Here is a 16596-nt window from a genome sequence, read left to right as displayed (position 1 = left end):
CTATCCCTGGTCTCTCTCATTAAATACTTAAGAAAACATAGTAAAATCGTTTAAGGATACACATTTAGAATGCCATATCCAGAGCTATGTCCAAGTAGCAAATGATTACATTGCTTATAAATTCCAAGTAGATGATAATTTAGAGTCCCCATGAAAGCCCTGAGTTTATTTGATTGTTCTCTGTGCTATCAAATATTTGTGGAAGAGAAAGCTTTCCTTTGTGGGAGTGGATAATAACTGTGCTTACACTTTGAAAATTTTGCCTTGAGTTATTAAGATTTGCATTTCTCACTTTTGTTTCAAAGGAAGGTGTTTTGCCATTTTTAGAAACCCGGTACCAAATAATCAATCATCAAACACCCCAGAAAGTTTCCACTCTAGACAAGTGCAAAATCTCAGGTATTAGCAATCCACCTCCAGAAACAAATCTACAAAGGGTGGAAAGGGGCGGGGGGGGGGTGGGAGAGAAAGGATGTATCACTTTCCTAGGTGAATATATTGTGATTGGTAAGTGTTGCAGTGCACTAAGAAACTGTATTTGCTTAGTAGCTGCCATTTAGAAACCAGCCAGAAAAAAAGTCAGAGAGAGAGAGAGAGAGAGAGAGAGAGATCTCAGACAGGCAAAGCCGTAAGCCTCCCTCCCATGCTGCTTCAGTGCCCTGCTCCTCCAGGCGCGTGAAGCATAAACAGACTGTGGTCATTGATCTCCTGGTGGTGTTGCTGCGCCCTGGGAAATGCTGGGGGTGCCCAGGGACGCGACTCAGTCGATGGATGCGCATCTGAAGAAAATCAGCGAGATGAGGAAAGAGGATATGCAAATCGGCTGGAGGAGAGGAAAGGGAAGAACGGGGAAAAGAAACGTGTTGCTCGCATTGTGTCTGAGTCCCCTTCATCCCCCTCCTCCAGACCCGCTGCCGACCTCGTGACGTCTCCCTTCTGGCCCCTTTCTGGACACCAGTTCTAGGAGGATGAGTCGGAACCCCTGACTACCCCCACCTCCCCCCTTGAAGATTTAATAAGGGTTTCTTTTTCTTTCTTTCCTTTTCCTTTTCTTTTCTTTTCTTTTTTTTTTTTTTTTTTTTTTTTTTACCCCTGGCCAACCAGCAGCTGTTAAAAGTCAATGAAAGTAAGATGGGAAGAGCTAAGCGCCAGAGCAGCCTGGGAGCTGTCAGAGCCCACGCTGGGATCAGCCCCACGGCTTCTGCTCGGGGCATCACCTCGGAGTTGCTTCCCAGGGTGATGTAACTCCGAGGGTCTCTCTCGCCCTCACGCTCTAACTCCAGTGTCGCCCGAGTCCAAGCCCAGCGCCGAGCCCCCGCCCCCACCCCCACCCCCCGCCACCCCTCCCGCCCCTAAATATCATTCCTTGGTTCTTGGGCATTGGGTCATTTGAGTTCACCCCCACAAATCAAAACCAGCTCAACCACCCCGGAGGCAGGGGAGGGGGAGAGCGCCTCGAAACTTTTCTCTCCCCGCACCCCAGAGGAGTAGGTGGGTTGCAAGTGCCGGCGGCGGCGGAGACCCGCGGGCGCGCCTCGGGGCTCCGGGAGGTCGCGGTCGCTTTAAAACCCGAACCTCTCGCCGCTACAGCCTTCGCGCCGGGCAAACGGCGTCTCGCCTCCCAGAAGGTTCCGCGGACGTTCGCAGACCCCCACGCGCCCCCCCCGCCCCGTGCGAGCTGTACAGTGTGCAAACGGGGATGAGGGGCAAGCAGGGGCCCAGGTAATGGTTGCAGGGCAGCGGGTGAGGTTCCAGCGCAGGGAAGAAGTTGACAAAGGGGACCCGACCGAACACGAACGCGTGTTTATAGATGCGAGCTCCATCGAGATCCGGAGAGAGCCCCCTCTCCCTGGCTCCCTCCACTCCTGCCATTGCATTTTATCGCTCCTTTAAGTGGAGGGCAGATTTTTTTTTTTTTTTTTTGACATTCCTGCACGGTGTGGGTAATCACCGCGTTATTTACAATCTAGTTACTCTGCAGCAGCCCGGGGAGCAAACTCCGGGGCTCCTTTCCTCCGGAGGGACGGAGAGGGCGGCCAGGCGGCGAGCTGCAGGAAGGAGGTCACAGGGTGGGTGTGTGCGAGCCCGGGGGCCACCTGGAGGGCGTCGGAGCCCCCCGGCGCCGCCCCCGCGCCCCGCGCCCCGCGCCCACCCCCGCTGCACCCCCCGGGGCGGGCGCCGGGCCGCGGTGACCGCCGGCTGGTGCGCTGCCCTCGCCTCCCCCATTGTTCCTACTGTCTTTTTGCCTTTTGTTATTTGCGCTCGCATTGTGTTGTTTGTCTCCGAAGCCGCCTCATGACCAGCAAAGGGATTTCACCTCGTCCTTGAGAGCCACACGGGGAGCGGGAGCGAGCGAGCCAGAGAGCGAGAGCCGGGAAGGGAGGGGGGGGGGGGGAGAGGGACACGCGCGCGCGCGCACAGACACACACAGACACACACAGACACACACACACACACACACACACACACACACTGGGTGAAACCGGCGAGCCACCAAAACCCATCCCCAGTCTCCTCCCGGGGGCCCCCAGCCCGCCGCCGTGCCACTTTGCATCCCGCGCCGGAGGAGCCGTGAAGGAGACCCGGTAAGGTGCGTGAATCGCAGCGGTTCAACTTTGTTGTTGGTCCCGAGGTTGTTGCGGGCAGACCTCCAAGGCGCAGAGCCCCGCTCCGCCGCCCGCCGCGCCCGCCGCTCGGCACTCGCTCGCGGCTCCAGCTGGAGAGCCGGCTGAGCGCGGAGGGGGCCCCGCCGGAGTTTCCTCAAGTACGCGGAGGGGAGGGGGTGCGGGCGGGGGTGGGGGGACGGGGCTGGGGGAGAGGGGGAGGCGGCTCGACGCTCGAGGTGGCCCTGTCATCCCCCCCGGCGGGGGGGGGTGGTGCTGGTGGTGGGGGTGGAGGGGGGCGGCCGGCCGGCGGGGGGAGCCCCGGAGCGTGGGCTTGGCCCCCGTTCAGGAAATGGGATAACTTTAGATATTTGTTGGGGAGTCTGCGCGCTGTTGCCGGTATTGTTTTGCAAGCGGCGGCGGTGGAGGTGGTGATGCGCGAGGAGGGCAGGAGCGCGGGGGAGAGCCTGGGCTCGCCGGGGCAGCGCGGCCGACGCTGGACCACAGACCCTAAAAGTTGGGACGGAGCTCCCTGCGCTCCCTGGAGGCCCACAGGCGCGGCCCCCAGCCCACCGCACGGTCCCAGGAGGCTCCCTTTTCCTCTTTTTGTTTCGCTTTCCGCAAGCCCCTCTGCCTACCAGTCCTCCTCCTCTCCCGCCCGGAATTTCGGAGCCAAGTCCCATCCTTCAGAATGCAAGGGATCCCAGAGGCCGGAAGCTTTCCTTTTAATTGCAACTACTTTCCCCTCACCCCACTCTCCCCCCCCCCCCACTCGGGGTACGAAGTGAAACCGTCACGTGTTGTGTCACTCGAAGCGCGGGGTTCGGGAAACCTCGCTTGCACTTTGGGGCTACGGTGATCGGCAGGGAAAGGAGGTGATCCGACTGCAGATCAGACTGGGTTTGGAGGTGTTTGCGTTTGATGTGATAGCAGCGGTTGCTTGAGTATTGATCTGCCGGCCCCGGTTGCACCTGAAGCACCGTTTCCGTATTTTAATAGTCATTTTCCTTACACTTTGCAAAGCGTGAGCGTTGTTAATGCATAGATTGACCCTGGCGAATAGCTGAAGACGCTGGCCTCGCAGACTAAACTCCAAAGCGTGGTGAATGGGAAATTCATTCTAATGGCTCGCCTTCTCAGCTAAAGCAGGGCAAAATGAGGAATTCTGTGAGTGTGCAGAGCCAAGAGTCTCACTGTCAGCCAACCCGGGCACTCTGGGTGGCAGTCAACTGCACTCCAGAAAAGTTTAGGGATTTGTTCTATCCCACTTGAGAACCTCACAGTATCCAGATATCCAAAGTAGTTTGTCAAGAAAGGCTTGAGCCGATTTCCCCAGAGACTGCCTTCAGGCTCAGCACAATTCTTCAGTCAAGGGCAAGACCAAGAGAGATCTGTGGGATTTTGGGTAATAAGTGTGGGAATCTGCAAAGGGACGAGACAGAGTGATTTGTTTCCTTGCTGCTCATAAATAATGGCCCCTAGTATCCCTAAAAAAAAAAAAAAAAAAAAAAAAAAAAAGCCCACGCAAACAAAACAAGCCAATGAAGTAGGCGCGTGGGAGATTTGGAGGCAATGGATATTTCAATCAGAAAAAAACAGAGCAGAGTTTTTGATCAGGATTACAGGAGTGAGGCTCGATTGCCAAGAGTGATTAGGTTAAGGGCCAGATGGCTTTTAAGTATACAGAAATGTTTTTTTTTTTAAGTTTGACTTTTATAGAATTAGAAGGAGGACCATTTCTTAGAGTCTTTTACAGAACTGCAAAATTTTGATCTGTCTCATTTTGAAGGAATTCAGCTGTATGTGAACTGTTGTTAACTCTGATAGGGAAAGAATCTGGTTTCAAATGTAGATACATGGGACAAAGTTTCTGGGGGTGCTTCTTCCTGATTTAAATATAGCTCCGAGGCTGAAGCCTAGATAAATTCAGCCACAATGACTTAAAATCAAAAGTACTTACACTGAAAGTTCTCTTAGGCATTGTGCAAAGTTCTTCTGCAAATTATGTCATCAACTGTTTATTCCTCAGAACTGCGTAAGATAAAAATCATAAGCATCACTTAAAACTGATGCAATACAGCTTTAAATCCTCAGACTGGTAGGGATTGCTTTTGTTTGCCTAAAAGGTAGATCTTTCATCACATGAGTTGTTTAAAAACATTTAATTGTGGGGGTGGGAAGGGATGTGCATAATTATTTAGTTATTTGTGTTAATTATATAGTAGCATGCTCGCTTGAAATTCTTTTTTTTTTCTTTCCAGTGGTCTTCTAACAATCTTGTATGTGAAGAATTAATAGAGGTTTTTTTTTTTTTCTTGTGGGTTCTTAAAAAAATCTTTTTGTAGCCTTTTTGAATGGGTAATATTGAATCAATCTGAGATAGACTTGAAAGAGTAAAACTTAGTACAGGAAGAAAGAGTTTCAACTCTTAATACAGAGACTCTATTAGTTTTGTTGAGCTTAAACAGTTCTGGTCAAATGGCATGTTATATACAGGATTCAAACTTTCAAACTTATTTGGTAAATAACCAGGCATTTGAGATTCAGTGGTTATTTCAAGTTAACTTAGTCCTATACATGTAAATGCACATCCTGTTTAGACTGACACATGACTCTATAAAAAAATAATGAATATTTGCTTATAAAGATATTATCTGTGGAGTAGATGGAGTAAATAGTAAATAACAGGAGAGTGAAGCTTATGCTCAGGTATGATGGCTTTTTTTTTTTTTCTTGGTCCTTTTTGGGGGTAAGACCTGAGCTATAGAGGAAGTTTAAAATTTCATTTTCCAGTTAATGAATTTGAACGGTTGCATAATTTTTTCTTTTAAAGCAAGTGAAAACTATGATATGATGATTAAAAGAGCATGCTGTCTTCTTGAAAAAGCTCTATTCATTTACTAAGTGATAGACAATCATCGTTTTGAAGTCATGTTCAGATTATATAAAGTAATATACAGGGCAGGATAAAACTTGTTTTTAGTGATCTTCTAAAATACACTGGATTTCAAACAACAGAGTTTTAAGGTTGAATCCTGTTTAGATTTTCATCAGATAGAATTGTTGGATATGATTGATTGGCATAACCTGGACATTTTACCCAATATCCAATCACCTGCAGTGGTAGAAAATGCTATAATTAGAGTTCTGAGAGTAACCTAGAAAACTTATTTGTCTAGGCCTAAAGTCAGTGCATTCCCTCATACACTCGTCACAATTTTTTAGCCTGAGAAATGTAGGCTTATTTTAAAGGCAAAGAGAGTGCTTGGCTGTTTCAAATAAAGTATATCCTGAGCCTAGATTTGTAGATAGTTAATAAAATAAAAGTCCAATTTTGTTCCAAACATTGTTTAAAACACCCATTTGTAAATTGTCTGCATTTGGTTTTCATATGTTAATGATTTGGGATCTGAAACTTCTTTCAGAAAGGCATTTTGGTTTATCTTAAAAAACACCACACAAAACTGTCTAAACAACTCTGTAAATAAACTGTTCCAAATGCCTCAATTTGATGAATGAATTAAAGAATTATAGTTCTTAATCCAATTATGATCAGTCTTGTTATTCCATTTCCCATTTGGGGGAGCTTGGGGAGTGGGAATGGTAAATGATTCTCAAATGTGAGTGGGGTCTTTGTTGTTTATTTTCTCTATGTGATGTAACATAAATAATTACTTATACCTAGGAGGAGAAGGATTTTAGATGTAGAAAAGTTATTTAGTGATTTTCAATTAAACCAAGAATTCATTTGCATGAAAAGTTGCTCTTAATGGAGGAGTTAAAATGAAATTCTTAAGAATACAAGGCAAGGATCTAACCTTTTGCTTAAAACTAATGAATTTTTATGTTTAAAGGAGGGGGGAATGGAGGACTTCTAGCTCAGTAGCAGGGCAGATATTCAGGCACTTTTCGTCACTTTTAGCTGGGCCACGTCAGGACATTTCTGTGGTGCTACTTAATAAACCTTACTATATTCGATTTCCTCGTCTTTAGAATTAAGGGGAAGATGCTCTTTGGGTTGTTTCCTCCAAACTCCTACCCCTTCTGCTGCCTACATGGGTGCTTTTGAATGCTCTCCTGATCAGGGATAGGAACTGTAGGATGGGCTCTTGATAATAGCCCAGTTTGCTTTGAAGGACCCTTCTGAATTCCTGTCCTACTCTGGCTCGTAAACTAATTAATTCAAAGGTGTTAATAGCTCATTATGGTTTAATTCTCTAGATGTGGTTATTATTATTGTTATTGTTGCAGTTTATTATGACCATCTAATTCCTTAGAGAAAGAGTTGTGGAGATTACAGGTATCAAGTGAAACTGCCAGAAGAAATATTTATGAACATGGGGATTTTTTCAGTACTACCCAAATCATACTTTATAGGCAAGTAATTACTCTGCTTACTGGTAAGGATGTTGGGCAGGCATATTGATAAAAGTAGGGGGGAAAATGAATGTATTTAAGGAATATATTAAATAACCACCCTTTAAAACTTGACCCTTAAAAATAAATAAACCCGGAAAAAAATGTATCTCCACGAGAGGTGCTATTCAATTTTATAGATATAGGCCCATTTGTTCTTTATTACTTAAAGTTCATTGTAAGTTAAAAAGAAAAAAAAAAAACCCTAATTCTATCTTCGATGCTGAGTTACTTGTCATTTAGTTACTTTGTGATGGTATGCTATCACGTGAACCAAGGGGACATATAATGCAGAGACCACTGCACGGGATGGGAGGGCTCTGGCTTGGCTTCCAGTTGGAATTCCCTGGATGTTCAGGTATTGTGTTGTCACTGCAGCACCAATTAAAGTCTTAGTTATAGGGAACTCAGGAAGGAAGCAGGATGCGAGAGGCAATCCCGCTAGCTTTTGGAGCTTCTCAGTTTAGGTCTATGTATAATTCTTTCAAGACTTCACTTGGAGTTCTCAGCGGTTCAGTGCTCTGTCCCGTGTACTCACCTCTAAAGCCGGAGATAATAATGCTTTTTCTTAAATAGATGCTGCATGGATAACACTAGATCTTGTATGTCAGATTCCTAGCATACGGTTTGTCATGAACTAGGTGCTTAGTAAATGTTAGCTACCCTCCTCTGTCCCTCCAGCCAAGTCTTTTTGATCATTAATAATGTTTGGAGATTAAATTTGTACTTGCTCTGTACTGGACTTATTTGAGTCCAAGAAGAAAAATATATCACTTCCTTGAGGCTGAGATCAACACTTTAAAGTAGTGATTCAGTTAACGTCTATATATGATCTCTGACAATGTGGTTTTATTAAGATGCTGTATTTGGTGCAAGTGTGAATTCTATCTTTTATTCATAGAAATGTTCCTTCAGTAATTAACATTTTATCCTGCATAATAGGTAAAGGCAAACAAAAACTTTAGGACCTGACTATAGATCTGTCTTCTTGTTATCCTTTCTGATTTTCCAATACAGATAGGCACTAGTGAAAATTTATTGTGACTTTATCCGTAGAATAATTATCTACCTCTAAGTAAGATGAAATTATAATACATGTAGACAGAGATTCCAAAGAAAGAAAAAGAAAGAAATCTGACTTTGCAATGTTTGCCCTTTGGCGTCTGCAGTTCCTTCAAAGAGAACCTCATAGGCTTGTTTATATTTGGTATAAGGAGAAAGGCCCAATAAATATATTACCTGTGTGACGAGATGACATATAATAACATGGAGAAATTAGTGGTTTTCTCTTTCCAGTGATAGGAAAAATTTCTAAGTATGGGCTTCCCCTGCTATCTGAAAGTAGAGCATTTCAGTGAAACCTTTCGTGAGCTGAAATGGTGTAAAGTGAAGAAGCAATTACCATTTTTTATAAAAGCAGAAATACTCTTTGGATTAGTGAAAACAGATACTAATGTAGGTTTTTTATGAAAGCAAAATGACATAAAGCAAACTTTTTTTTTTAAAGATTTATTTATTTATTCATTCAGAGAGAGAGAGAGAGAGAGAGAGAGAGGCAGGCAGAGGCACAGGCAGAGGGAGAAGCAGGCCCCATGCAGGGAGCCCTATGCGGTACTTGATCCTGGGTCTCCAGAATCACGCCCTGGGCTGCAGGCGGTGCTAAACCGCTGTGCCACTGGGGCTGCCCATAAAGCAAACTTTTGACTAGTGGGATAGGAGGTACCTATACAGGTGACGAGGGATAAAAGAAAGCCTTCTTTAAAAAGCAAATAAATAACTTGGTTATTGCATTAATTTGGATCCCTCGAGAAGCAGGTGAGAGCAGGGGATTAGACATGTAATAAGAGGGAGCAGAAAGGTGGGAGAGCCTTTCAGTTGTGATCCTGGTTTGGCACGTATGGAAGGAGAGATGGAAGGAAGGAGAATTGAGTAGAAAGAAGCTCTGTTGTAGTGCAGTCCAGGAAAGGTTTGGCTAGGCAGACAAGAGTCAGCCATTGGAAGAATCCTCTGTCCCCTAACTGTGTTCAGTCACTAGACAGGAACAGCCCCCCATGAGGCACAACTGGAAGCATGGTCTTGGTGCACAGCTGTTGCTAAGGGCATGGGGGCAGCAGGTGGGGCACGAGTCCATTATAATCTTGCAATAGGAGATCTGAATGATATAGTTGTGGTTTGGCAGGATGGCCCAGGGGTTAGTAGCAGTAGCCCTGGTCAGGTGGACTTGTCACTAAAAAAAAAAAAGACTCAGCAGTTTCTTTAAGTTCTCTGATGTTTCATTTTACTCCACTGCAAAATGAGCATAATGATAGTATCACCTCCCAGATTCCTAGTCACATGAAATGAGGTTGTATGAAATTATGTGTAAACCCATAGTTCCATGTATGGCATAGAGGAACTGCTCAATGTATACAGTAGTCCCCCCCTTATGCACGAGGGATGTGTTCCAAGACCTCCTGTGGATGCCTGAAACTATAGAGAGTACCGGACGTCATATATGTGCTGTTTGTTCCTATGCACACATATATACCTGTCATAAAGTTTCATTTATTAGTTAGATGAAGTAAGACATTAACAAAAATAACTAATAATCACAAAAGAATTATAACAATGTACTGTATAATAAAACATGTGAATGTGCTATCTCTCTTTCTCAAAATTTCTTATTGTATTGTACTCACCCTTCTTATAATGATGTGAGACAATAAAATGCCTGCATGGGGAGATGTAGTGAGGTGAACGATGTAGGCATTGAGACGTAGTGTTAGGCTACCAACTGACCTGACCGTACGTCAGAAGGAGGGTCATCTGCGTCTGGCACGTGGATGACCTCAGGTAAGTGAAACCACAGAGGAAGGGGGGCAGTTACTGTATTGCACTCTTCTAAGTGTACTTGTAATATGCAACTGACAGGTATAGGTGATTGTATCAGGTGAGAGTAAATATACTTGAACAATACGCAGTGCATGTAATTAGAAGGCATTGTTTTGCAAGCGAACCTCCTTTAGTGTTTGCCTTTTAAAAAGTAGCTCAGTTTATTTCTCAGGCCTCAATCCTTATTTTTATCAGGTTATAAATTGCACAACAGCTAGACCGACTGACCTTGGCCGTCTTCAGGTAATTTGCCCTAAAGCGTGAGGTAGACAGAATGCTCTCTTCATTTCCTTACCCCTCTAGGCTTCCTATTCAGTTGAGAAGCAACTTGCACTGTAAGTCTGCATTTTATCTTGAGCCTCAAACACCTTGCAAGTCTTTGCTCCCCTATGTTACTGTTCCTAAACCAACTTGCCGCGCCACAAAGCACTGAACTCAAGTGGCCCTCGGTGCTAGCTCCTGCTGTGATGAGTCACAGAGCCACCAGCACTTTGTTGCGTTAGATTTGATCACTGCCATGAGCAGTCCTTCGATTGTCAGCTAAGAGACCCTTCAGGGAGTTGTCCCTTAATAGAAAGTCTCTTTTCTTCCCTCCTGTTGTAACTTTAAATTAAAAGAAACTGTAGAGGAGCGGGTGGCATTGCGGCAGTTCATTCTTCTACCCACTGGGAGAACAACATCTGAGAAAAGACGTTATTGGACTGAGAATTGAGTTGTTGCTATTTTTTTGTGCCAGCGTGGGGGGGCCGTGGTGGTGGAGGATGAAGACCATGTCCTTTAGACTCAGACTGATTCTCAGTAATGCAGTGGAGAGCAGTCCTTCTGTGTGTATCAGCGAGCATTTTTTGGATATAATGCACTGACTTAACTTACTAATTTCAAGTGGGATTCACAGGACCGCTGGCACTTTACCCCTGAGTTCTAGGTAGTTCTGTGAGTTAGAGTGTGGGAAACTGGCATCGGGACAACTTCAGAGTCCAAGGAGGATGGGAGGCAGGAAAAGAGAGCTAATTTTTGACACATTCCTCAAACAAGTGACCCCTCTAGGGAATCTGTGCCCAGGATAAGGACTGCTTACTGTGAGGCTTTTGGCATACTTTTCCCCAAATAGTGAGCCCTGGTTACTTTAATGTTCAGAAGGCTGATGAACTTCAATATTTGTGAGAGGAAAAGAGATGTTAGTACTTTTGATGACGTGTTTTCTAAACTGTTTCTCACTAAATTTCTGATTTAATTCTCTGCTGTGCCAGGCTTTATATCCTCCTCCCTAGGTGCTGGTCCATTCCCATTCAGGGTTTGGGCCTGCCCCCAAATCTGATGTCTGCTAAGATTTCCTGGTGTAATTCATGGCTACTAAAAGCTGAAGTTGTTTGATGTGTGACTGAGGTTTGCATGTGAGTTCTTGCGATGCTTGGTGTTACTATGCAGTATTGGCAGGCTTTCCCATGTATCTGGCACATTCAGTCTCATTAATTTACTCTTGCACTGGAAACTGCTTGAACAAGTGCATACTATTTCTTATAATTCTGTTTTGACTTTTCTTTCTTCTCGAAGCCTCACTCCACCCTACCTTTTTTTTTTTTTTTTTTAAATTTATGATAGTCACAGAGAGAGAGAGAGAGAGAGAGAGAGAGGCAGAGACACAGGCAGAGGGAGAAGCAGGCTCCATACACCGGGAGCCCGACGTGGGATTCGATCCCGGGTTTCCAGGATCGTGACCTGGGCCAAAGGCAGGCACTAAACCGCTGTGCCACCCAGGGATCCCCCACCCTACCTTAACTACTAGCAGGACAGTAGTGTCTTTTCTACATTAAATCAGGAAATAAAGTGATAATTTGAATGTATACTAAACAGACAAATCTGTCAATATGTAGAGAACCTTAATGCTCCCACTATTTATTTCTAGGAATTAACCCAGACCCCCAAAATGCTCTTCCCTCCCTGCTTCTCTTCTTTTTCCCTACCACTGCTTATTGGGGTTTTCTTAACCTTTCTGTTGCCAAAAAGTCTTTATTATCATGACACCACTGACCGTTCTGCATTGTGTGAATCTCCCTGGATAAAGTGAGAAGTGAAAGGTGTGTCTGAATGTATTGCTGCCTGGTTTGAGAGGGGTAACTCATAGGGTGACCAAACACTTCTTATTAGAAGGTCAGCTCCATGAGGGCACTGTGATGTATACATTTGCATAATTATAAGGCCTGGACGGAGCAGCAGAACAAATGGTTGTTGAGCCTACATATATCTTGTATACTGAGCTTCATTTTGATTCAAGACAGCCATGCATGGCGGGGAAGTGGGAAAACTAACAGCCGTTGAGCACTGACGTGTTCCAGGCATGGTGCTAGGCACTTTATGTGGATAATCTCCTCTAATCCTCACAGCCTCCTATTAGGTGGGTATTATCCCCTTTTCATGGATGGGTGAACAAACTCCAGTGGGTCAGGTGCTGGCCTTTTCTTTTTTTTCCCAGTGAGGAAGCAGGAGAATTATTGCCTGCATTTTAGTCTGTTTGACTCTGCTTGCATGTATTCATTCCATCATACTGTGGCCAACATGCTGGTGTGGGGGCAATGACTGTAACTTCCCATCTACCACAGGGGATAATTAAGAGGAACATGTGAGAAGTCACACAAAGTGATGCCTGAGATGTAAAGTAAATCCTAAATGTTGGTTATTATTATCAAGTACCCACCGATTCATTTATTAACAAAAAATATTTATTGAACACAGATGCATGTTGTTTGCACTTTAATAGGAAATCTTTTATGACTTGAAGCAGAGATTCTGAATACTTGAAAACTGACATCAAAGGAAATGATAGAGCAGTATTTCTCACAGGTGATTACTCCATCACCTAGTTGAAAACCAGCTGGGATATTTTTAAATATCTACCTTTCTGGCTCCTACTCAGACAGGGACTCTGAATCTCTGTGGTGGTAGCCCCATAACCCTACATTCTTAACAAGTATGACTGGCAATTCTTTTTTTTTTTTTAACGATAGTCATACAGAGAGAGAGAGAGAGAGGCAGAGACACAGGCAGAGGGAGAAGCAGGCTCCATGCACCGGGAACCCGACGTGGGATTCGATCCCGGGTCTCCAGGATCGCGCCCTGGGCCAAAGGCAGGCGCCAAACCGCTGCGCCACCCAGGGATCCCATGACTGGCAATTCTTTTACACATTAAAGTTTGACAACTAGTGATAAAAGTGTATTGACTTAATTTGGTACTAAGCTATATCTATAGTATCTGAAATTAAAGCAAGATGCTCAAAGAATAGTGGCAGTGCCAGCTAATTGCTAGATTTTTATTTTATTTTTTTAATAATAAATTTATTTTTTATTGGTGTTCAGTTTGCCAACATACAGAATAACACCCAGTGCTCATCCCGTCAAGTGCCCCCCCTCAGTGCCCGTCACCCATTCACCCCCATCCCCTGCCCTCCTCCCCTTCCACCACCCCTAGTTCGTTTCCCAGAGTTAGGAGTCTTTATGTTCTGTCTCCCTTTCTGATATTTCCTACCCATTTCTTCTCCCTTCCCTTCTATTCCCTTTCACTATTGCTAGATTTTTAAACTTTTTTTTTTGATGATGTGGTTTTAGGAGTTTTGAAATAAAATATAAGATACCTGTAGTAAATTTGAGTCTATATGTAGAACATTAGCATGCTTAAAGTCAAGAGTGAGGGGACCTGTCACAAAATGGATTGGGGTTAAGGAACGGATGGCAGTTATGTGTATTCTAGGCTTGGAAAGGAGTTTCTAAGAGGACAAATCTAAAATGGCAAAGTAAACTGAAGACAGGAGGCTGATTTATTTACCCAGCTCTGTATCCCAAATATTTTTTTTTAATTTTTATTTATTTATGATAGTCACAGAGAGAGAGAGAGAGGCAGAGACGTAGGCAGAGGGATGAGCAGGCTCCATGTACCAGGAGCCCGACGTGGGATTCGATCCCGGGTCTCCAGGATCGCGCCCTGGGCCAAAGGCAGGCGCTAAACCGCTGCGCCACACAGGGATTCCTGTATCCCAAATATTTAAGACAATGTCTGGAACATTGTAGGTGCTTAAAGACCTTTGCTTTAATGAATTAGCAAAAACAGAGGAAGAGAATAATATGTGTACAATAGAATAGTTTGTGATTATTGCAGGTAAAGAAGTCAAGAAAGAGTATGCTGAAAAGAAATCCTAGTGAGATAAGACAAGGACAAGGTTTTAATTAGACAAATACAGTCCTTACAAGGAAGTGCCTTCATACAAACAAATAAACAATGCAAAAACAAACCTGAGGTTTGTATAGATTTAAATCATCAGGCTACTGTTTGTTTGTATTATCTTGGGAGCAGTGATTACTACATGAGGACAGGGAATGAGTCTGTTTTGTTCTCCATATGATCATAGTACTCGATAAATATTTATTGAACAAATGACAGGGTTTCCACATGGACTGAAAAAGAAAGCTTTTAAATGACCCAAAAATGTCTTGTAAAAAGGGGAAAAACCTTTACAATTGCTAACCAATAGATTAGTGATCATGAAAATAGCCAATCGTCATAAGAACTGCATGTTCTCGATCTCTTTAGAGTTTAATAAGGTCTCCATCTGATTGTTTGCCTGTCACCAAGCACTGCTTTTCCTTCAATGCCACTTTCATTTTACTGTTTCAAAAATTAGCTGTTTAATAAGTATTTGTTGAATAGTTCAATCAGTGAATGAAGAGTACTGACTTGGGCCGAGGAGGGGGAGGTGGATGATTGAAAGCAGGCGAAGAAGAGAGTTGTCCCCATTCGCTTAGAATTCTCAGAGTCACATGTGATCCAGAGACCTCTGAGTAGGCCAATTTCCCATTATAGCTCCAGGCCTGGTGGTTGGGATTTTGAGGGAAAGATGTTTGCTACGGTAATGGCTACAAAGGTGAGTTCTGCATTGTTAGAAGAGGCAACCACTCATTTGATCAGGGAAGTCAGGCCAGAAAATGTATTGCGGGAAAGATGGTAAAAAGTAATTCTAAACCTAACAGTAGTTTCAGTGGAAAAATGGCTCTAATTCAAGCAGTGTAATGTTAACATCAATGCATGTCTCATGGCTCAAGCCCCACATACTGCTTTGAAAATAAAAGGAGATTGTGTAAAGAATTAGCAATACAAGGCATTTTTAAGTGCTTTATTGCAGAGGCCTGTGATACTCTGTGAAATCTATGCAGCCTTTTTCTTCCTGCTGTGCTTAATTTCAGAATCTGATGCTATTACCTATCCTTGGAGAAAAAAAAAATTGCTCTCTGTTAACTCTTAAAAACCGAGTTTAACATTGCACTTGCTTTCAACATAATCTTTCTGACCTTTCTTGGGAAGAGAGAAGTGGTGTATTTAGCCACAGAAGGTTTGCCTTCAAGTTTAGTATGTAGGATTGCTTCTAGAGGGCAGCATTACAGTAAGAGGGCAAGTTGGAAAGAAATGTCAAAAGCATAAGTTTAGAAATGGCTCAAGCAGCTTGAAGAATACAGTCCCTACTAAAAGTCAGCATAGATTATGTTTGGCATGAATCCAGATCAGAAGGCAGAGAGGTAGATGTGTTATGAAGAACAGCAGAAGAAGGCAGGACAGGAGTTAACTCTTTACTGTATAGGTGGCTGTCTTCTTGGGACACGAAGACATGCTCACCAAAAATAAGTTCCCTGGCGTGTCACCCCTGTGCCCTTTCTTCTGTCTACCGTGGGATAACAGTTGGCCTTGATTGATAGTTTACTATTGCCAGGCACTGTGCTAAGCAGTTTATTTTTATTTTGATTCTTCCTAGTACTTCTCTAATTTAGATGCGGACATTGCCCCATTATACAGATAACATTGAATTTGCCCAAAAGTAGCATAGCTGTGTAGTGGTGGAGCTGAGACTTGAACCCTGAGTGGTCAATTCTAAAACCTGGGCTCTTATCTATGGTAATACAAAAAGTATATTTTAAGTCCTGTTGAGTCATCCCTCAAAATGACACTTTTATTTTCCCCTTTCTTTCTATATGCACTGTCATTACTTGAGTACAGGCTTTTTTCAGAGTGTTTCTGACCTATTGTGAAGTTCCACAAACTAGCATCTCTCCTTGCAACCTGCTGTGTTTATCACTGTCAGGCCAATCTTCCTGGCATACTATCTAAATCATGTGGCCCCGTTCTCAAAAATTCAAAGTGCCCGAGTACTACACATGGATGGGACCCAGACTCTTAAGTCTGCTTTTCGAGGGTCTTACAATCTATCTCCAAGTCTTTTTTTCTTTTCAGGCTCATATTTGAATGATTTGCTTCTGATCTGGATTCAAGCTGAACACAATTTCCCGGATGATTCCCAAACTATCTGCTATGGGTCAGCCTTACCAACTCTTCCCAGAGTGCTCACACCAGCGGCCATCCTATTGCATAAAAAGCCACTGCTCACACCTGAACCCTGTCTGATTCAGAGACTTATTCCAGAGTTGCTTTTTCTGTCTGCTTCAAATTTGCTCATCTATTGACTTTTCTTGGTTCTCATACCACCTGTCTCTATTTCTGCTTTCTCTTTTTGTTTCGTCCCTTCATTCATTCAACAGTCAACAAACATTTATTGAATGCCTACTATGAACCAGATGCCATGTTAAATGTCAGTGATGTATATAGTAGGCACACACCTGTACACAAGGATTTAAAGTTTATTAGGGATGATAAACTTTAATCAGTTAC

The 16596-nt window shown here is 43.8% G+C and overlaps 1 protein-coding gene across 4 annotated transcripts in view; it reads left to right on the top strand.

Annotated features, from left to right (window-relative positions):
• The first annotated feature begins 1644 nt into the window (after window positions 1-1644).
• The window catches only part of SOX5 (SRY-box transcription factor 5), a 999299-nt gene continuing 984347 nt past the window's right edge, over window positions 1645-16596 (top strand). Inside the window, exon 1 of one of the 4 annotated variants that reach the window (XM_055318826.1) lies at window positions 1645-1722. The gene's annotated coding sequence lies outside the window, so the exon portion shown is untranslated. Of the gene's footprint in view, window positions 1723-2001; window positions 2070-2483; window positions 2591-16596 lie in introns of those variants that run through there. The other 3 variants (XM_055318829.1, XM_055318827.1, XM_055318825.1) reach the window with 3 other exon arrangements.

The sequence above is a fragment of the Nyctereutes procyonoides genome, unplaced genomic scaffold (genome assembly GCF_905146905.1).
Source record: "Nyctereutes procyonoides isolate TBG_1078 unplaced genomic scaffold, NYPRO_anot_genome, whole genome shotgun sequence".
NCBI classification, from domain to species: domain Eukaryota; kingdom Metazoa; phylum Chordata; class Mammalia; order Carnivora; family Canidae; genus Nyctereutes; species Nyctereutes procyonoides.
This window is presented reverse-complemented; position numbering and strand designations above follow the sequence as displayed.